The following is a 23,556-nucleotide window of genomic DNA, read 5'->3' as shown; positions in this document are numbered from 1 at the left end:
AGTGTTCCATCCATTCCTTATTGAAATATTACTAGCTTATAATATTTTTAATGTAACATACGCAATTTATTCTTCAAGGGTAACAGACACTTTACTTGTAGATGAAACAAACAAATATAAAGTTGTTTGCTAGCAGCAACCTCTTCATTAGTTACAGATCTCTTTAATTTGGAATGATTTAGATGACTTTTACTTTTGCAGAGATTGTGCATATTTGCTGATACTTGTGGACTGTAGAAGTCTGAGTAGACTTTTATGATGGAAATGTTTTGAAATGAGCAGTTTTGTCATTATTGGTTCATGCATTTTGTTTCATTGCTTACTGGAAAATTGTTCAAAACAATAAATTTAAAATGCGCTCTAACACGTTTGCTGTATTATACAGAGAATATAATTTAAGGAAGGTGTATCAAAGAACACAAGTATGTTTCATGTGCAAGGGGCCTATGATTTGAAAACAGCCCAAAGGTAATGTTTATCCACAACTGGCCAGATGCATTTTCTTTGAATGTGGGTTTCAATGAATTTGAGTTTCAAGGACAGGGAAGTTTTAATGCTAAGTTTATTTTCACTGTAAGACTGTATTGCTTTATTTATGTCTGTTAGTGCTTGTGCTATAAAATATAAAAGTTCTAAAATAAATCCAAATAATTATTGTAGAAGTAAAGCAGTATGCACAGTACAGTGTTTATGGTGAAATACCACAACGTGAACAAACCAAGCCAGTAACACCACAAATTCCTAGGCAGTAATCCAAGCAGATCCACATAATATAAATGAATAAATAACTTTTAATACTTGATCCAAATGCAGTAAAAAAGTCTCTACACAAGCCACACACAATCAAAATTTTTAATTAAAAAGCACGGTAATATTGAGTTTAATTAACTTTTAAAATTGTTTGCACTTTTAAAGTTGCTATGAAACTTGAATATTGATGCAGTTAAGGGGACAAACGGTCTCTTTAAGAAATGATTATTCAATCTAAAATGAGATTATTTAATGCAACTGACAGAATGTTTTTCCAGTTCTGATGAAGCTTTGTATTTTACAAGCACTCTTAGCTTTGATAGTGTGTAGCTTGTGTAGAGCCTTTTTTACTGAATGCGATGAAATAGCCAAGTAATGGGACATTGGAATGGCTGCAGGGGGACTCTGGGACCAAATTTTGGTTGCCTGTTCTTCAGTTTGCATTTGAAACTTCGTATCCCACAATTACATTGGAGTGGGTGGGGTTGCATAATTATGTATGCAAATTTTATGTTACTTACCATACAGATTTGTACCTATTTTTCACAGGCCTTTGTCCAGATTTTTGATATTTCCAAGTAGAAAGGTATGATGTTTAGCTGTTCCTGTATCATCAACAGCTGGATTTGTAGATCGTCAAAACTGCATGGAAATTGAAATGTTGAACAAAAATGTCTTACTAGAATATGAATGTTTTGGTAATGGTGTCTTACATCAGATAAAACGTTGAACAAAAGCAAGTTAGATGCTTCATGTGGATTGCTAATTAATTTCATTAGGGAAAGACTAGTTAATTTTATGAGATTTCTAAATGACAAAGACAGAGGGGAGGATTCACGAAGGCTTGCACGGAGTGTAAGAGACGTGCAACACTCCATGCAAGCCTCGCGATCCAGGAACAGCCCTAAACTCCGTGTAAGAGACCAGCTAAAACGTCTCTTACACGGACTGGGCGTGGACATGCTAAATACCTCACTTGTACCCGAAAGGTATGCAAATTAGGTATATTAGCGATCCAGGAAGCAGAAACCAGTCCGTGTAAGAGACGTTTTAGCTGCAGAAATGTACTCAGTTGACAACAGAGTACGTTTCTGCAAATTCCACAACGGAGCCATGTCAGCTCCAAAAAAAGGGTGCATAATGACTCAGGCAGCATGCAAATGGCCAAATATGTGGCCATTGGCAATATAACCCGATGCTAAAATAATAAAAATATTAAACCCAGCGCAGCCCCGCGCAAACGGGCTGCGCTGTATAAAACATGAAAATGAAGGTTATAAACCCACAAATGTGGGTTTCATGCAATACATGGAATGACAATGCAGGGACCAGCAGACCAAAAACAACAAGGCCACCGTGTAGTGGTTGCTAAGGGGGGAAGCTGAGTCTAAGACATGTAACTAAGCATTAGTAGGCAATCTCATGTAAATGAGGGTTAGGATACTGAATCTCACAGTCACATAGCAAATGAGCACAGTCTGAGTAGTGTAAGAGATACATAAGGGGGAGGAATAGAGTAGGAGATAGGTGACATCACAGGGGGGAATGGTAGAAAGAAATGCAGTTCATTGGAGACCAGTGTAACATGACAGATGACAGGCACAGATCATGGAAAGAGGTGTGCCACTAGCTAAGTCATGGAAAGTCAAGAAATGGAAGGTGTACACTGTTACCTACACCAAAGTTTCTTGCTGGGCATGCATGCGCACGTGTGCACACCATGAAGCACGAGTAGGGCAGTGTGTTCGCGTGTAAGGCAGACTGAGCATGTGGGAGCGTGTTGGGAGATGTTTAACACTGTTTGCGCGGGTGTGCGCACGTGTAGGGCAGGCTGAGTATGTTGGAGGCTGTTGGCAGATGTGTAACAGTGTTTGCGCGGGTGTACGCGCGTTTTAACCCGAATAAGTAGATTCTGAACCATGTAAGGCACTGTGAGCGTGTTTCTGATGGTATGCACGTTGCTCCCCCATGAGGAAACAGAGAGGAAAAAGGAAGCAACAGAATTAATAGGAAGCTAGCAGGGATAACTGCTGAAGCTAGCAGGTGAAAACAATTAGAAGCAGGCAATTACACATGCAGAATAGTAGCCCAGCCCAGCACTTAAAACTCTGCAAACAGTAGTGCAGGATGTTTCCCTTAAGAGACACTGCAAGACAGGAGTAAGCTAATAGAAGTGAAAACTGAAAAAGCTGAACTCATAGACGAAATGTTAGGGGCTGCCATAGCTGTCATAATGAGACATAGTTGACTTGCTAAGGGTGGTGACAATGCAGATGGTGCCAGACAACCCACAGTGAGGAGACGGAGAAGAGTGTACAGGCCCAGGGTCACCTACCACGGGTTACATGAGCTGGAGATAGTAGAGTGCTATAGAGTGGACAGAGAGCTCCTGCAGCAAATTGTTGAGCTGTGCAGGCCACTCCTCACACACAGAACCAACAGAGGGGAACCCATCCCAGTGGAAACCAAGGTATGTGTTGGCTTAAGAATACTAGCAACAGGTACCTTCCAGAGACCAACTGGCGATATGATGGGGATATCACAGGCATCAGCCTCCAGGGTACTGCACCAGTTCCTGGATGCCATGTCAGCACATGTCGGTGATCATGTATATTTCCCCAATGCCCGTGAGGTATTGGCCAGCAATATGCGTCTCTTCCAGCAAATAGCGGAATACACTGAGGTAGTGGGTGCAATAGACTGCACGCACATACGCATCAAAGCACCAGCTGGTGAGCGGGGTAGGGCCTACATTAACCGCAAGGGCTTCCCCTCCATCAACTGCCAGGTTGTGTGTGATGCCCAGGGCATAATAATGAATGTGTGTGCTGGCTGCCCTGGGAGTTACCATGATTCCCACATCTGGCATTTGACCCAGCTGTACCAGACATTTGCCAATGGGGACATCCCACACGGACACCTAGTGGGGGATGCAGGTTATGCACTTGAGCCGTGGCTGATGACACCCATCAAAAACGCACACACACCTGAACAGGAACGCCATAATGAGGCACACGCACAAACACGTAATGTAATAGAGCGTGTGTTTGGGCTGCTCAAGTCACGGTTCCGGTGTCTGGACACATCTGGTGGAGCCTTGCAGTACACACCAACTACATGTACCCAAATTGTCATGGTATGTGCTATGCTGCATAATATGATCTTGCGAAAACAGCTGCAGCAGGACCAGCATAGGGCCGGCCCAAAGAGCCCCCCACCATTGCCAAGGCCATCACAGGCAGAGCGTGACTCGGAGGAGGAACAAACTGAGCCTGCCCCAATAGGCAGAAGGAGGCATGCCCAGCATGCCCTGGCCTTGGCAAAGAGGCAACGCATAGCACATACACTGGCTCAATAGGAACCCTGGGAATGATACCCCCTCTGACTCACTCAAATAATAACATGGATGCCTAAAATGACATGACCTGATCACAAACATGTACAGGGAAGTGTAATATGCGCATCCGACAGAGGCAGCCCTGCAGCACCACCTGAGGCATGAATGCCATGTGTTAAGTAATGTAACACCATGTACTATGTGCACACCTGAGCACCCTGACTAACATCCACCCTCACCAAGCATGAAGCCACAAAATGACGATGGGATGATCAAGTGCAATAACTGGCTGAAGTAATGCAGTTAGTCAAAGGGGAGCCAATGTGTTTCAGGCTGGGAAGACATGCGGAGCTTGACATGATGCACCACCTGCTAGGGGTGGCATGCACCTATCATGCCATGCCCCATGGATACTGACAAAGGCTGTCAGTACCCACAGCATGCCCTGAATAGGTAAGTCTCAAAACACAAACCCACCCTCATAGGTTCTACAAGGGATAGGAACCTAGATGTAATGCTACCCAATGACAGGTGTATAAACAGCAAGATGTGTGCAGTGTAAATGCACACAGTATGGAGAATGTAGATACCAGTCCTGTAATAGAGAACTGCGTCAAGGCTCACATCAGCACCCTAACACTACCAGGTCACACCTCATACTGTGCTGTACAGCTGCAAAACATGGAACAAGCTACAAAAGGAGGGTGACTAGCAAGAAATGGCAAGTATAACCACACCCCCATGTTGGTACCACAACAAGAAGCAGCATGGATTAGCCATGGTCAAATACCAATGGCTAAAACCACCTCCCAGTATATAGCCTGCTCCAGACTACTGTCCTAATACCAGGAACTGCACCTGGCCTATGTCGGAATACATGAATATATCAAACCCCCCAAACCACATTATATTGCTTGACTGAAAATACCCAGACATTATACTAGCACCAACACAGTAGGAGAAAATTACCCAGATTCCATAAACCAAAATGCCCAGGAACAATGTACCACTCCCACAAGAGGGGTAAGCATACTGGATGTGATAATCAGCAACATGTGTACTGGATGGCAAGATGAGAAGTGTACTCCTCACTGTTAAGACCAGACCATAGAGTAATCACACTGGATATACACATCCTGACCCCAGTCCCTGGCCAGAATACCACAGTGAAAAACATGTGTAAAGCATAGGTTGCAGCCCTCAAAACCGATGTTGAATCCACAAAAGGCCCTGTGCAAGTGCAGAATATGGGACACACCACAGAACATGTTATACAGGCATTCCATAAACACAGCCAGGAATGTTTGGAGTATGCAATCATAAATAACAACAACACACAATGCCATACACGCAGGCATCTGGCATGCTGGACTCCAGCCATTACCAAACCATGCAAGAGAATGAGGAAGCTACCACATGATAGAGCAAACATAAAAAGGGAAGTAATCACTGACCAGTAGTATGGCAATAACATATGTCCACACATACAATCCACTAAGTCCAGCCACAACAAGTAGAATCTGTGAATCCAGAGGCAATGTGACACCAGTCACAAGTACACAGACAACCACAACACCCCCCAATAAATACAAATATATGTGATAGATGCATCCATGTATCCAAACCTGAGGTTGAGCTCCACCAACCCAGTACTGTCAAAACTAGTCAGGAGGAGAAGCTAACCACATACACCACAAACCCAGTCCCACATAGACCTACCACAACTGTAAACCAAATACATAAACACAGACAAATATTCCTGGAGGCCTGAATTACAAACACACCACACCAACAGAAGCCTCCAAAGCAGATCACAAGCAACCACAACCTTCAAACATAGCACATGCAACGAATAGTACGCAAAGCTGGTGTGCCAAACAGTCACAGGCCAGAAGGAGAAACAACATGCCTGATACAGTCGTAATAGGTGTCTGTATAGGCAGACACACTACTGTCCCACTCACCAGACTGAACAAGGGAAAGGGTAGAGTAAGCTGCCTGTAGGCTGCCACAAAATGCCACATAACACAAGTACGCAGGTCACCCCAAAGCAAGCAGAAATATGATGCACTCAATGTCCATGCTGGTGTGAATTACCTGAGATGTACCTCCCTGGTCAACATCAAAAGAGACATGGACGGTCCCTCTGAGTATGTACCCCAGGGCGGTATGACACTGGCCGTGTGCAGCATCCAACACTCACCAAGAATGATGCCACAGTACAAACACAGAATGCTCATGTTTAACAGCTGGCACAGTTACAGCTGTCAGTCCAAGAGGGTCTAATGTCTGTCTGCTTGAGATGTCAAGCATGACAAGCCATGCTGTTGTTCCAGGGATGGCTTGCAGCTGTTACCTGTGTGCATCTGGATACTGGATAAGGCCTTTGCTGCCTCCATAGAGCCGTATGTAGGCAAGGCCAAAAAGACTACCCACCACCCTAGAAAACATGAGTGGTAGGAAACATAAGGGTAATGCTGACCAATGCCAGATGTGTAAACTGCAATATGCATGCCCCTGAGGCACTTCCCATTATGGAGAACATTGATGTCTGTGCAGTGACAGAAGCCTGCTGCAAGCGTAGTGATAGCACACCAGCACTACTAGGTTATACCACATATCAGGTGTTATGGCCCCAACACCTGCATCAAAACATCAAAGGAGGGGGAGTATCCATATGCAGCACAGACACCCATATTGCTAGGTAATTGACAATGCACAAAGCAGCGGAGACCACCCATGTGCACATAACTGTAGTCAAAACTGCTGTACAGTCTGTAGCATGCGACAGACCACACTCTCACACACAAGAACTCCACCCAGACATCCGAAGACACTGGACAGTATGAATGTCCCACCAAATACCAGACAAGGTACACACAAATTACCACATAGGTGTCAAACCATTATGTATGCAAGGAGTAATCAGAGACCTAGGGACACATGTCGACATTAATCTGTCATGTGACACCCACAATGCCAATGTGGCTATGAAGATTGTCGATACTGGACACCGTATCATGAAAGGATTCACATCAACATCAACAGAGGTCATTGTGCCACTGTACTGTTCCCTTATCAGACCCATAATCTAGTACAATGACTCATATGGGATGTACCATTCGTGACACCTGCAGTGGTTCGGAAGACCTCATAGTTACCTTGCCAACAGGATAAAGGGTGTGAAATATATGTCATATGCTGCCTGGCTGTAGACACCCCAGCTGTCTGCAGTCACACACTGCCTACACAGAGGCATTGTATGTCTGTTGTACAAGGCCATGTCCAACACAGGAGTAATGGACATGCAACACCACAGGAAATCAAAGCCATTGGAGCTGTGAGAGTCACAGATGTCAGCCTCAACACATAATGAAATAAGATGTGCTGGAGGGACAGATACATAACCCAGAGGCTCCCTACACCCAGAAACAGGATCCCAATCCATGGTAGGCAGAGCCCCTCACTGACACCCCTCAACAGGAATATTGCCAAGTGGATGGATGACCGTACATGTATACTGGGGGTCCTCACTGTGTCATGACCAGACAGAGGCACAGTGAAGAACTTCATAAATGGCCATAATTGAACATAGCAAGGGGTGGTGAAAGACACACACACTCTGGCTAGGCTTACTAATGGCCTAGGGTGTATAGCCTAGTATGAACCCATGAACCTATGAAGATACAAAACGTACAGAACACTAAGGATAATCAGAAGGCTTACCCAACTGATGGTAGGAACCATGATGGGCATCCACAGATATGCTCCGAATCACATAGATATTACAAACAACATACCAAACACACACACAAATTGCTAACATACAACCTGTCAGGTGTAGTGCAAACACCCCCCCCCCGAGTGCAACATACCTATCCCAGCAGACTGATGGTCCCCTGACATTGCAGATGCTGAGGTAACAGCCATCATCTGCAAAGCAGAACACACAGCAGCAAAGGTATGTGATGGTGTCCTGTGCTAAGGCCAACATGGACTCCAAGAATAATGGAATGCTAAATCACACTACTGCCCAATGTCAGCCTTACCACAGGATATCTACCCAAAGAGCAGTGTACAACAACAGTGGTCCTTCACAACAAAGGTGTTGCCTGAATGGATACTCCAAACTACCGCCCCAGGATCCTGACAAGCTTGTTCTGCACAGCTATGGAAAGGATCAGTATGTTCCGCAGACAGAAGGCTATTGTGGACCTACTGATACTGGACCCTACACAGTGTGGCTGTTGTAACTGCAGAACCTGCCCCTAAGCATGTCTGACCCATTTGAAGCAGTCATTAAGGTCATTGATGAGGGTAATGTGGTCCACACAGCGTAGCTGAACTGTGCACATGCTTCTAGACAATACCGTACGAGTTCAGTATGGATATGTTCAGCAGCTTAAATATATACCCCTATGTCAGTAGAGGGGTTGCAAACCAGACCAAGGACAGAACTGACATGGTTAAACATGCCGCATCCATGTCAGACTACAAAGCGGATATGAGTGGCATCCCACAAGGCCTGGTCTTGACCCCCCCACCCCCGTTCTGTATATATGTCCCATAGGTATAGGCCAACATGGAAGGACTGTGACTGAACATGTATGCAGAGGAGTACAAACAGCCCATCATATCCGACCCCCAGCTGACACAAGCAACCCACAAAAAGGCCACCTACAAACAGACAACTGTAGCTATAGCCATGTCAGCAAGCTAATTGCAGAACTGTGTATAGACAACTACCGTGGATATACAGTAAGTGCCCGCAAATTACCACACAGGTGTTAACCCATGAGGTACCTAACATGTAATGTGAGACCTGGATACAAAAGGTGATACATATCCTGCACTGGACAAACATGTTGCTGTAGTGTTCGCAGAAACGTACCATATACCCACCCAAACATGAAGGTTGGCAGATGTAGATAAGGGGAACTCACTGTGGCTCTGCAGCCATCCTCCATCAGCGTCACAACTGACTACAATAGCCCCTGTGGGATATACCACAGCAGACACCTCCATCAACTGTAAAGTCTACAACAGTACCCCACCAGGGGTAGCAAAGAGCATGAACAGATGCCATGTGTTGCCTGAGTAAACAAACTGCAGCCCCACACACCGCCATCCTTCCCAGCTACAGGAAAGCTGTGCCTGATGTATGAAGCCATGTCCAACCTGGAATGAATGAACATGTTGCACCTTGTACAATCTGAATGGCAGTGAGCTATGCACATGAGAGACCTGAACCCCAGCACTGACATACATAGGACAAGCTGTACAGAATGATCCATAACACAGAAGGCACCCCCACTCTTCAGTAAACTCCTGGTACAGGTCAGCCAGAGAGCCACATATCGACACCCCTCAAGAGGAATCCTGATGAGTGTATGGGAGTTGGTAGGCTAACCCTGGGTATCACTGTTATGTCAGAGGTAGACAGAGGCACAGTATACTAACCATGACATATGTCATGGCAAACTCCAGTTACAATGTGTGTCGAAGGACAAACACTCCCTGTGACTAGCATCAGAAATGGCCTAGGGAACATTGCTAGTGTTTGCCAATGTCCACCCATGTTGTGGAATACACTAGCAATGTTGGACAAGCTTGGTGTAGGTAGTCCATATCTGAACATATTGCAACATGGTCATATGTGCACAACTGACCCCTACACAGACTGTTGTGCTCACTATGAAGATGTCAAGCAATCATAGGACCAGGATACTGTCCACCACAGTGAAAGTACTGAACCAGTACTCTATACGGTTCCACAGTGTTAGGTCATTATGAAAGTATGTTGAGAACTGTCTGCAAAGTATCCCATGCAATCCCTGCAGGCACAGTATAATCCCTGTTGTGGCAGACATGAAGCAGTTGGCCAGTTAGTACACAACATGACACCCAACACACAACCATAAACGTGAGATATTGTTGAAGTTCACACACACCCAAATATGTGGTGGACTTCAGAGTGCAACATATGGAAAGCTAACACTGGGCATGCTCGCACACTTTGATAAATGAGGCATATGTCAGACAACATGCCATGGAAAGGCTGAACTGGGCATGCTCACACACTTAGGCCATATCTCCGTTTAGCAGTTGGCCACACATATCTGGTATTGGTACTTGTCAGTCCAGGAACCAACCACAACACAGCAATCAGCCCAGTGTACACAGTAAATGACTACAGAGACATAAGTGATATAGTGGATCGCCGTCATATGCAAACATCTTCCACAGATACACAAGTTGGTCATAGGAACAGGGAATGCTATGGCAATAAAGACCTGCAAACAGTAGAACAGCACAACAAATATTATGCATCCAACAATTGAACATATGGGTGTAGAGGTCAATACTAGGCTTGTTGCCCTAGGGAATGACAGCTCAGCCAGAGTGTGCTTGGCATCTGCATCCCCAGGATAGTAGGCTACTGTGCCACTGTAAAGTAGGTCACAGAAGGCAACATGTGAGGCTAGTGAGCTGTGCCTCTGTCAAGCAGGGGCACCGTGGAATTCCCAGGGATTGAATGTGCTAAGCCATAGCCATGTTGTCGGTGTGTGCTGTGAGAGGGTTGCTGAGGATCTCTGACAGTAGGTGTCCGTCAATAACAGACTGAGGGGAGCCCTATCTGCATTCTCTGGATGATTTCACTGTCAACACTGTGTTGTAATGAGTATGTGTGAATGAAGTGCCGTGCCGGAACTGTTCACAGATGTCCTCCCTCTGTGGGCTACAGCTCTGCAATGTATTAGGTCACTCTGTCTGTTGTACGGCACATGTATAGCTGGTGTACAGCTGACAGGTGTCTTGTTGTGGAGCAGTCATGGGTATATGTGGGATAGCATGACCAATGCAAACTGTACACATGCTCATAGAATGCAATTGTCAAGGATTATGCTGAGTGGCCAGTATAGTCCTCCAGCATGGGTCCTCTGAAGTCGTCCACCCCGGTCTACACAAGTGTGGAGTCTGCTTGTGCTAAATACAGTTTGTGTGCAGTGACAACCTTGCCTGGGGGTGGAGATGGGATATGGATGTCCATGGAAAGGTGGGTATGGTCAGATATCAACAATGGTGGTCTACCTCTGGTGTGGAACAGTGAGTACCCATGTTGCAGATGGACAGGTGCAATATGTAGTCCCCCATGTGGCTGTGGTGTGTGGTTCTGCCATAGCACATGGACCCACAAATTGTAGTGGCTGTAGGGTAAAGTGGTAGAGGCCTGAGTAGTTCTCACACACAATATGCCTGTACCTGATGTTAACAACTGGAATGGTGTATGTGAACACCTGCATATCCTGGCTCTGTTCCCAGGGAAGCTAAGTGTGTGTCCTGGATGTGGGTATGGTGTTCTGGACTGGTTGTGTTGTGTGTTACAGGTCCTGTGGTCCCAAAGCATGGTATAGAACATAACCTGCCAGTGCGATGTGCATATCTGACCCTGACGTAGGTGGCTGCAAATGCATATATATGCTATCCCCCACCTGACAGGTAGTACTACATGTACATACCTCTGTAGAAATAAAGATGTCAGCACCCTATAAATACTACAGGTGCAGAACAGATGCCCAGTAATTCGGATAGTGTGCTCTGCTAATGCGTCTCCCTCAAGTGTCATAATATAGTTAGGTAGGGGTTTGAATCCTGCAAATGCTCAGTGTGTGTGTGTGTGTGTGTGGGTGAGTGGGGTTTGTGTGTATGAAAGGCTTTGAAAGGGAAATGTCCCTTTTGGCAACTGGGAAAACACACTACAGGATGCACATTCCCCTTTCTAAACACAGATGATGTCAGCACCCTATAAGTACAGCAGGAGAAAGAAAACATCCCAGTAATGCAAATAGCGCGCTCTGCTAATGCGTCCGTCTTGAGTGTCATAACATAGTTAGGTAGGGGTTTGAATCCTGTATATGCTCAGTGTGTGTGGATGGGGTTAGTGTGTGTTCAAGACTGTTTGAAAGAAGTATCCCTTTTGCCAACTAGGAGAATACACTACGGGATGCACATTCCCCTTTCTAAACACTGATGATGTCAGCACCCTATAAGTACAGCAGGAAAAGGGAAGCCTCCCAGTAATGCGAATAGCACGCTCTGCTAATGCGTCCGTCTTGAGTGTCATAACATAGTTAGGTAGTGGTTTAAATCCTGCAAATGGCAAGTGTGTGTGTTTGGATGAGGGGGGTTAGTGTGTGTGCAATTCTGTGTGAAGCAAATGTCCCTTTTGGCAACTGGGAAAACACACTACAGGATGCACATTCCCCTTTCTAAACACAGATGATGTCAGCACTCTATAAGTACAGCAGGAGAAGGGAAGCCTCCCAATAATGTGAATAGCGTGCTCCGCTAATGCGTCCGTCTCAAGTGTCATAACATAGTTAGGTAGTGGTTTGAATCCTGCAAATGGCAAGTGTGTGTGTTGGGATGAGGGGGGTTAGTGTGTGTGCAATTCTGTATGAGGGAAATGTCCCTTTTGGCAAGTAAGTGTGTATGCACAATGACTCCTACAACTATATATAGATATATATTTATATATATAGATATAGATATATATATATATATATATATATATATATATATATATATATATATATGTACATATACATACATTTATATATGTACTTTGACATTATTACCTACAAGCTACCAAGTAGCATGGCTGTTTGTGTTCACACTGTACTATTGTGGGAATCCAGTAGTTTTGACAGTAATTCTACATGACATGCTTTGGGTACTGCACATCCTATATTCCCTTTACATTCATCCCTACTATTATATGTTATATTTATATTAGCACAATGTTCTTGTATAAGAGTCATGGCTTAGTGGTAGGTCATACAGACTAGTGTTTCCTGGGTTCGGGACTGACAGTGGGATTTTATTTTGCTTTTGAACTGAGTACAGGACCTGTCAATCAAAGTGACTAAGGCACTTTTAAGCAGTTGTAACCGGGTTAGCACTGGTTTCCGCGGAGCTCACGCGTGCGCACTGGCGGTTAGCTCTGCGCACACAAGCGCACACCCGCTTACAACCACTTAACAGTGCTTACTCTGGCGCACACCCGCACTATTTTCTTTGAAAGAAAAGAAAATGGGGAGACAGGAAAGTGGTGAAAAAGGGGTCACAAAGAGGGTAAGACAGAAGGGAAACAAGCTTGGGATTTGCAGGAGGGATGTAGGTAAGGCCCATAGCTGCCCATTTCTTCATCAGCAACAGCTGTGCATATGTATGTAATTTGGTGTGACATTTGAAACCTTCCACCCCTGAGAGAGGTGTCAGGACAACAATAATACTTGTTGTACAGCCAATTGTAATTTATAGATTCCATGTCCAGCAGACATCATGTGTGCGGAATGGGCAGCTATGTATGGGGCGTAATTTTTTTGTGTGTACAGAGTGCCCTTTTTTTTTTTTTTCAGGTGAGAGTGGTATGTCAGGTGAAGGAAGTCGGTACAGCTGGGGAGGTAGGTTGGGTAGGTAAACAGACAAGACAAACAAGATGCATACAGGGGCAGTGTATGACACGTGTGAGGGGGTTACACAATTGACGGGGACGGAGGTTTGGATATCCAGAGCCTATGAGCCCACAGATGGCAACAGTGGAACTGATATCCCCACCCATAGGCAGTTGCCACTGTTCCTTCACTGCTCAGGATGGGGCTGTGCTGGGGGATGTGTGGGCCGGGCAACAGGCATGCCCGGTAGTTGCGCCACCCATGCCTCAAGCTGGCATAGGGGCTCGAGAACAGAGTCCCAAATCTCCCTACGCACCACAGTTTGGATGCTACGGAGGGTGAGTGATGGTTCTCCTCCGGCCACACTTGCAGAGGGGGGGCGAGCCCCATCCCCTGCAGTGCTTCCACCCGCAGGTGGCACAAGGCCACCGGAGGAGGGTCCAGACTCGGCACTAGTGCCAGGTGCACTCGCCAGCTGAGGTGGGAGAGGTGGGTCCGCTGGAACCCGCCTTCCCTGTCATCCTATGTTTTGCATTATGTCATGACAGTTTGGGTTATTGACATATAATATCATTCACAATTAGTTGTAACAGCATGCATTAGTATTCCCAGTAACCAAACACCCAAATATTCACACCATTGAACAGCGTGCATAACACATGCATAATTTGAACAGCAATACACAGTCCAATGACATGCAGGGTTAATTGATGGCAACAGGCCATCAGGTTTGGATGTATGAACAGGGCAGATGCATCAACGGACATGCAAATATATATGACCCAACAGGACAAACGTCCAGGGGTGTTAATTGTGATTGCACATACCATTTTCACGTGGAATGGATTATATGTGGTTATAGGGTGTGGTGAAGAAAATAATATTAACACCTTCAAATACCAATACATATGCTGTACATTTCTAATAGCTACAGATATATACACACTACTGTTCTAACTACAGTTTCCTATATGATAACTATTTCAACTTGGTGATAGGACTGTTACTGCAACATCAGTATACATTTTATTGTTCTTCATACACATTCATATCTAGCTTTGTTCAGCTACATCATACTGCTACATTTGCTTTATATAGCTGTAGACAAGTGTGGATGTTTGGTATATCAGACAATCATCCTATCTGCATATTGCAGACTGAGAGCAACATATCCAGATTTTGGGATACACATTCCAGATGCAGCAACACTTTGAACAGATTTTGCTGTTTGGTTTTGATTCTCACATGCATTTCATTCTGTCTTGACTACAGTATACTTTATTCAGGGGTTATTACTACTGTATTGCTGGATTCATGACACTTTCTCACACTCTCTCACTTGCTTTCATTTTACTATTCAGGATGGTACTTACTTCTAGGCTTTATTGACATGTTTTACCTGTAGTTATTACAATCCTTTCCAGCAGTCTCACTTCTGTCATGTTTCAGTATTTCAGCAGGGATATATTTCACACATGTGATTTCATCATCTTCTGCAGCTATACTTTTCAGCCTGCTGCAGGTTGTGTACTATTTTCTTACAGGTGGGGCATTGTTATTTCAGAATTTATGTCAGACAGTTTCATTTTTCAGTTTAACTTACAGGCTGAAACACACTTTTGTAATCAAGCAATACTTGCAGACACTTTCACACTGTTACTTGCACATTTTATTCCTTAGTGACTACACTGCACTCTTTTGCTGACTGCCATACTTATACATATTTCTTTACAGTTACTGGTAGTGGATTACTGACCTGCCTGGTGGCGCAACCGCACCAGCCTATCACCATAGGCTCTGCGGTTCGCAGAACGGACACCTGCAGCTGTAATATAAATTAAGTAATATTGGAATACACATCTCCATAATATCAGCTAGTTTAATTTCCTACATACATAATTAAATGTAACTTACTCAGTAGTGGGGCGTTCGGTGTTTGCCGGGCCTCCTGGATCCAAAGGTTCAGTTGGTCCTGCTTGCATCTCTTCAGGTCCGCATGGTGGCGATGGACCTGCTCACCAGTCCTTGGAATCCCTGTGGAACTGGTGAGATCATGAGCCAACCGGTCCCACGCCTCGGCCCTGTATGCTCCCCAGAGGACCTGGCCCTGCATGAGTTGGGCCTCATGATTGTGGACTAGGAGCCAGACCATGTACCTGGACTCCTCAACGCCCCACCTCTGTGCTCGAAAGCAACTACCCTCTCCTGCTCCTGTCATTCTGCCTGTAGTTCAGTTCTACAATCGTTTATGCTGTGTATTCCTGCCTATGGGGCTTATATAGTCCGTTTTTCCCGCACATATCTGTGATTGGCCATTTTGGAATTGTATCAACTTCAGTAAACCTGCATTGTCATGCTCCAGTTTGTATTCATTCCTATATATTAGATATTATTGCATTTCTAGGTACTGCTGTCATGGCTTAGTGGTTTGGTACCTTGGCTATGGTGTATAGTATCCTGGGTTCGAACCTGGCCACTACTTTTCATTTTTTATGACTGTCTAGACATGCTGAGGGGTGTGTCTGTGTAAAGGCAGTTTTGATACAGCTTGCTCAACGTTGCCGGTCGGTTAGCTTGTTTGCGTGGTGCGCAGCTCCGCGCAAACGGGGTACGCAGGTTTAAGCCTCATTTGGCTATCGGCACGCATATTACGCTCAGCTCAGTTAGGGGCACATAGATTTAGCATGTTAAACCACTGCTCAGCTACGGGCACTCATTTTGCACCAGTTAAACCACTGCTCATCTACGGGCAGATGCACTCACCCTGTTAAACTGTAGCTCAGCTATGGGCACATCTGGCATTTTTTATTCTTTTGTTACCTCACATTTCTTCAATATAAATGGGCTATTTCATTACATTTTACATAAAATGTGGTTTTATGTGTACATATTTGTCAGGGACTTGTTTCGTGCTTATTTTGCTAAAAATAAAAAAATGGTGTTGTGGGGGCTCGAACCATGAATGCCTGCTCTTCAGCCAACATCTCTACCGCTACGCTATTGCTTCCTCGCTCATTTTGCATATTTAGTTCTTATATGCTTTCCCACTGATTGCTAACTGTAGCTGCGCTACGGGCACGCCTGCGCAAACGAGCGCACTCATGGTTAAACATTTTTAGAATTTAAAAAAATATATAACATGTTTACGGGCACTCATTTTGCACCAGTTAAACCACTGCTCATCTACGGGCAGATGCACTCACCCTGTTAAACTGTAGCTCAGCTATGGGCACATCTGGCATTTTTTATTCTTTTGTTACCTCACATTTCTTCAATATAAATGGGCTATTTCATTACATTTTACATAAAATGTGGTTTTATGTGTACATATTTGTCAGGGACTTGTTTCGTGCTTATTTTGCTAAAAATAAAAAAATGGTGTTGTGGGGGCTCGAACCATGAATGCCTGCTCTTCAGCCAACATCTCTACCGCTACGCTATTGCTTCCTCACTCATTTTGCATATTTAGTTCTTATATGCTTTCCCACTGATTGCTAACTGTAGCTGCGCTACTAGCACGCCTGCGCAAACGAGCGCACTCATGGTTAAACATTTTTAGAATTTAAAAAAAATATATAACATGTTTATTTATATGTTTTCTGTTCATAGTCTGTGGGGGCATGTGTTGTGTTCTGTTTATTCACATTTCCGTGGACTCTGTCATGGGTGTTTATTTTGGGAACTTTTCCTCTTCTGGGGGCGTGTCCGCTTACAGGGCTCGGTCTACGGACATGCCCCCTACTGTCTTACATGGACCGTGTTAGCCTTAAGTGTGATTCAGCATGCTCTCATGAATATGCAAAGCATGCTGACATCACTCCATTTAACTGCAGCCTCTGTGTATGAGTTATGACTCTTACATGGAGGCTTCGTGAATCCTGCCCAGAAAATCGTCCTGGTCTCTGTGAACATACAATATCCATTATAAAAGGTGAAATGTCAATTAAAAACTCTAATTATATTATACAAGTTAATCTTGAATAGTAACACAAGTTATAATATATATAATGCACACACACACTCACACACACACACACACACACACACACACACACACACATACTATATATATATATATATATATATATATATATATATATATATATATGTGTGTGTGTATACTGTATGAGGATCTCCATAATTCATTTAGCTTAAGTGATTTAAAAGAAGTTGAGAAAAACATTTTGACACAATTCCCAACTCAGCTATAGTAGGAAAGCTAAACAATTGGGAATAAACCCCTATGTTACCTACTGGAATGCTAATTGACTCACAAATAGAAAGCAGATAATCAAAAATAGGGGTAGTAACTTCCACAAATAAACCAATCACCAATAGAGTCCAAAAGGGATCTGTGCTGGGACTCTCCTGTTTGGCATCTACTTTACTGAAGTAAAAGTCAATACCAAAGGTCTCTAGCTGACTAAGTTTCCAGATTACTGCAAACCAGGAGTAGTCATTGAATCCCCATATGACTCAGTCGTCCTTAAGGAAGGTTTGCCTCAAACACATAACTGATGTCAAAATCATGGTCTGAAACTAAATGCCAAAATATACATTATTGTATTCTTCGGAAAGTCATCTATCCCATAGAGGTACCATATTTTCAATACTTCCTTAAGTCTTGACCCAGCTGTTCAAGGTTGGAGAACTTATGTGGACTGTGGTCTAACTGTTAACCGATATGTGTCTATTGTTGCAAGAATGTCCTTCTGTATTGCACAGCTTATAAACAAAGGGGTTATGTCTAAATCTAGGGATTTCATTGTTCCCCTTTACTCAGTCATTATTAGCCCAGGCATTGAGTATGATACCCCTTTTGGCATGTGTCTGTCCAGACACATTCAACAACTGGAATGGCTACAGAGATACCTTACTAGAAGGATACAAGGTGTGAACAACATGTTCTACATGGACTGACTCAAAGCCCTGTCACTATACTTGGTATCCTAAAGACTGCTAAGAGGTTACCTGTGTCTGGCATACAAGACATTTTCTGACCCATTACTGATAGATTTACTACACATCAGCAAATCAAACTGCATCAGAAATACTCAGTCTATGAACCTAAATAACTTGAACATCAACAGAATGGGTTGGAGGGCATATTTTGCCGAGGATACCACTGCTATGGAACAGACTCCCCATCCACACAAAACAAAGTTCATCCCTGTTCATTTTCACACAGAACTTAGGTCTATGGTTAAGAAACAGTAAATGTACCCCAGGACTGTCCCCTGTATTACCAGTGGACAGATGCAGCTCCTATATTCTTTATCTTATGAATTGGTACCCTCAAATTATCTATGGTATGATCCCATTTATTCTCATTAGGGGTGATATGTAATTATCGATCATGGGATGAGCAAGACCAGTCTATAACCAAGCAAAAAGGGGAAATTATCTAAGCTTAAAATGTCCCACAAGGACAGCTAGCCTTGTACTTATCTATGAACCTGTAAAATATTGATCTTGAAATCTATTAATCTAACTTCTTGTAGTGTATATTGGAAATCTTTTATGAGGAATATTGCACACAAAATATTTATTGCTCCACATAAAGTCTCTGTAGTTAACAAAGCAAACTGTTCAGTATGCTGGAGATGTAAAAAAATCTAAGGCAGATTAAACACATATTTTAAGTTATGGAATTAAAGAAATTGACAACTTCTTTAACAGATTGTGAGCTGATAACCATTCTTTAACAAGAATAACTATTTTAAGGAATGCACTTGTTCCAACAGGTGTTAATAATAATAATAATAATAATAATAATAATAATAATAATAATAATAATAATAATAATAATAATAATAATGAATATGTTATGCTTTGGAGTTTGGTAGCATTCACTAGGAGCATAATTACAAATATATTTGAATCTGAATCTGCTCTTTTATTTACTGATTTTTTTTAGAGTTAGCCTCAATCTTATGTAAAAAGGAAATAAGTAATAAGATAAAGATCAGTAAACAGTATTGTTAATTTGGGTTGTTTGAATAAGCCAGAAAATGCTACTTATAAAATATGAGGAAAATGTATACTTTGTAGAATTACTTAGTGTGAACTGATTTGTTGTTATATGATACTGCAGAACATTGTTACTTGTAATTTGATTATTTGCCTTCTTTTGTAAATATGTTCCAAGTCTAATAAAAAGGAAAAAAAAAAAGAAAAATACCACAAAAGCACAGACATGAAATTGTGAGTGAAATGTGTAGGATTAGAAATATGAAATACAATTTACATAATACTATAAAGGGGTTAAGTAAAACTTAAGTAGGAGGGCTCCTGAAGGAGGGGAATGAAAAGGACACTTCTTACATTGAGGGAGGAAAAATCATTATCAGCTATAGCAGAAACAGCACCCTTTTCCAATTTTAGACATGGAGTCAGGGTGTAATTTCAGCTGTGGCCACTGATTTAGTGCCTATCTTAGCTGAGTTTCATGCTAACCCATGCATCTATTTGTTGGATGCTCTCATTTCTTATTGTTTTATTCCTGTTTTTGTCAAACCATCTTCACCAAATCATATTCTGCTTTACTGCACGTGTGCCTGAAACATCATAATCTGTTTTCTTTGATCCTCTCTGCAACTGGAGCTACTGTGGCTTCTGCTCTTATGTCCTGATTTATTTGCCTGTCCCACACAGTGCATCCTACCACCCTTCTCAGGTACTTCATCTGCATCAGCTCTAGGTTCTTCAGCTGTTATGCCTTTACTTCCTAGAGTTCTGTGCATATAAAATTACAGGTTGCACCACTGTTTTGTACACTTTGCTTTTCATTTTTTTTGGCATTTCTCTGTCCCATACTACCCGTGACATTCTGCCAGTTAGCTGCAGCCCATTTGATTCAACTTTTACCTCCTCACCTTCTAGGTACTTGAAGTTGTTAGACTGTTCAACTATTTTCCCATATGTCTCAATTTTTAGCTTCTTGTGACTGTCCCTATTTGCTGCCATGTCAACTGTCTTGTCTGTATTCAGTTTCATACCATATGCCTTCAGTTTTGCATTCCATTTCCATATCATTTGCTGATGTTCCTGTTCAGACTCTGTTTGTAATGCCACATCGTTTACATACAACAGCCTTACTGATCTGCCCCCACCAACATAATTGCTAATGTAGCCTCTAACCACTAAGAATAGCAGTGGGCTGAGATCTGAAGCATGACAACCCTCACTCCAAATGAGGACCTTTCTGTGAGTCCAAATACTGTCCATACTTGTGTCACTGTGTCTTTGTACATAGCCTGCACAAATTCTACAAGTATTTCTGGACTTCAAACCATTGCAGAATTGCCCAAATAATCTTGCTTGGGATCATGTTGTGCTCTTTCCAAGACTATGAATACCTTTTCAGACTTTCCTCATTTCTAGCTTCTTCTTCACTATCTGTGTCAATTGCAGATATCAGGTTAGTTGTAGTGTACCTTAAGCCCTCTCAAAACTGCTAATATTCCATCTTTCTACTACTATACATATTCATTTATCAATCATCCTCTCCAGCACTTTCATATAGTGTGACAGGTGTTTGATACCTCTGTATTGTCCACAGTTGTAATGCCCTCTTTGTTCTTCCCTAAGGTACTAGAATGCTTGTTTTCCAGAAAGATGGGTTATGACTTTCTCTCTTTGCAACTCTGTGTACCCTCAGGAGCCATTTCTTTCTTTACTCAACCATCTTGATCTTATCTGCTATGACTTTAACTGAGCCTCCTACTTTCTCTGACTTAATTTTCCTTACTAGCTTTCTAAGTTCTTATTGGGTGGGATCTTATTCCTCTTTCATTACAGGCTATATACAAGGGAGTACAGCTTCTGTTGAGTTTTCTGCATTCATAAGTGGCTGGAAGCATTCCCTCCATCTGCCTTTGTTGTCTCATGGACTGCTAAGCAGATCATTGCTGACATCCCTTATGAAGTTCGTGTTTGTCTTTCAACCAGATAGAGTTTTTTTGTGCCATTTGCTGACTCCTTTTCCAGAAACTGGTGAAGTGCTTTTGATGCCTTGTTCCATGATATTGTGACTGCTTTCTTAGCCTCTTTGTTAGCCAACCAGTGTCCTTTTTTTCAGCCTGGTCTGTTTTTTCTCTAATTTTCCCTTCAGTCCTTTTTATCATTTGGTAACTTCCTGGACTTCTGGATTCCACCACAAGCTATCCTTATGCATTTTGTCCCGTACCTTGGTCGGACACATATCTATTCTATAGGAAACACAAATACCATTCTTCTGTGATTCCACCTATTTTCTTTTCTTCCTGAGGTACTAGAATCACCTTTCAGGTCTTCAGACTAGTTTCTACTGTCCTTAGATTCTTCTTGAACCAATGCTTACAGCAGGTTATAGCCACCAGTTGTTTATACAATGGGCATACTGTTTTAATGGACATCACTTTGCAATCTCTAATTCTACCCCAATGCCCTTTCCTTGCCTGGAGGAAGTCTACCCAAAGTACATGGTGGCCAGTTTTCTGTGTGCTTTTTTGACTATCTTTCATGCTGAACCATGTATTGGCCACCATCAAGCATTTGACAGACAGACGTCTAGAATGGACTCTCTTTTATTGCTGTTTCCCCAGCCATGTAAACCTAGGCAGTCCTCATATCCTGTTCTGTATGTCCCAGTATGAGCATTCAGGACCTCATTATCTATATCACCTCACATTGTCCTACTTTATCTAGTAGGTCCTATGAATGCTTTTCAAATGTACTCTTTTCTTTGCCATCAGAACTCTGATATGGGTTATAGGCTGACATTATGAATACTACCCTATCTTTGAATTCAAGTCTGATTGACATGAGCGTATCAATAATTCTAACCACACCTTTATTGTCTTCAGAAGACTCACTCTTATCTCAGTTCCCACAAAATGTATTGACTGTCTGAATAGTAATAGACTCTGGATCTCTTTGCTACACTGCCCTTTCACCTTTCCTTCTGGAAACACAGGATATCCAGTCTCCTCCTTACCATCAAGTCATCCATTTCCAAGATGCATCCTGTCAGTGTACCTATTATCAGTGTAGCATTTCTTAGTTCTTATTTGCAGTTTGATTAATTTTATGTCAAGCTTTCACTCAACAGAGCTATCAATGATAACCAAGGCTGGATGACACTAGCCAGCCAGTATCTTATTGACCCTGGGCTGCTAGAACTTTATGGAAGACGCATGCTGGCCAATAGAAACACATAGACCCTTCCCACCATTAGTGTGGGTCCTGGCATACTTCAGAGTAGGCTGGGCCTTCAACCAATTTATCACTGGAAAATAACCAAGGTTATTTTTGGCAACATTAGTCAATGTGAGCATATCACCTAGAATCAATTTTTTCATCACTGAGTGTCTAGTCCTGACACAAGAAGGCTAAATGTTGTCAAGATAAAGATTGTCAATAAAGTAAAGGTATATTCTATAGCAAATAATGCAAAAGACATAATGCAGAAAGAAAACTGCAAGACAGATGTGTGATGAGAGGTGGCCACTGCTAATGGCAGCAGCAAGGGAAGAGATAGCGTGAGATACTCAAAGACTGTTCAAATGAGGAAGATAAGTGGCAGCAGTACTGAAAATGCATGACATTTCTTGGTACAAACCAGAAATGGTATGGAGAGTTTTTAATCAGAAGAAAAGTGGTGAAAAATCCAAATAATGATGACAGATGATGTTATCTAAAAGAGGATGGGTCTGATGGAGAGAAAATGTAAGCTGCGTAGGGCTCTGCAAATGGATAGGACATCAGAATAAAAGGGTTTGTCACTATAGTGATTGTCAAGAAAAGAGAAGCAAACAGTATGGTTAATGGATAAGGGAAACTGGATGGATTAATGAGATTAATGATAAAGTGGTGGCTGGATGATGTATTAGGTATTAAAACTTACATTGCTGAAGTATATTAAATTGTGCCATGACATAAAATAAGTATGAATAGTATTAAGGAAGATGAAAATAGGGACATTCTGAAGCAACTTAAAATTATATGGATTAAGAGGGATAACTCAGAAAG

Source organism: Protopterus annectens, chromosome 5.part1, assembly GCF_019279795.1.
Source record: "Protopterus annectens isolate FY-2018-M chromosome 5.part1, PAN1.0, whole genome shotgun sequence".
Taxonomy (NCBI): domain Eukaryota; kingdom Metazoa; phylum Chordata; order Ceratodontiformes; family Protopteridae; genus Protopterus; species Protopterus annectens.
The sequence above is the reverse complement of the archived record's forward strand: the minus strand, read 5'-3'. Positions refer to the sequence as shown.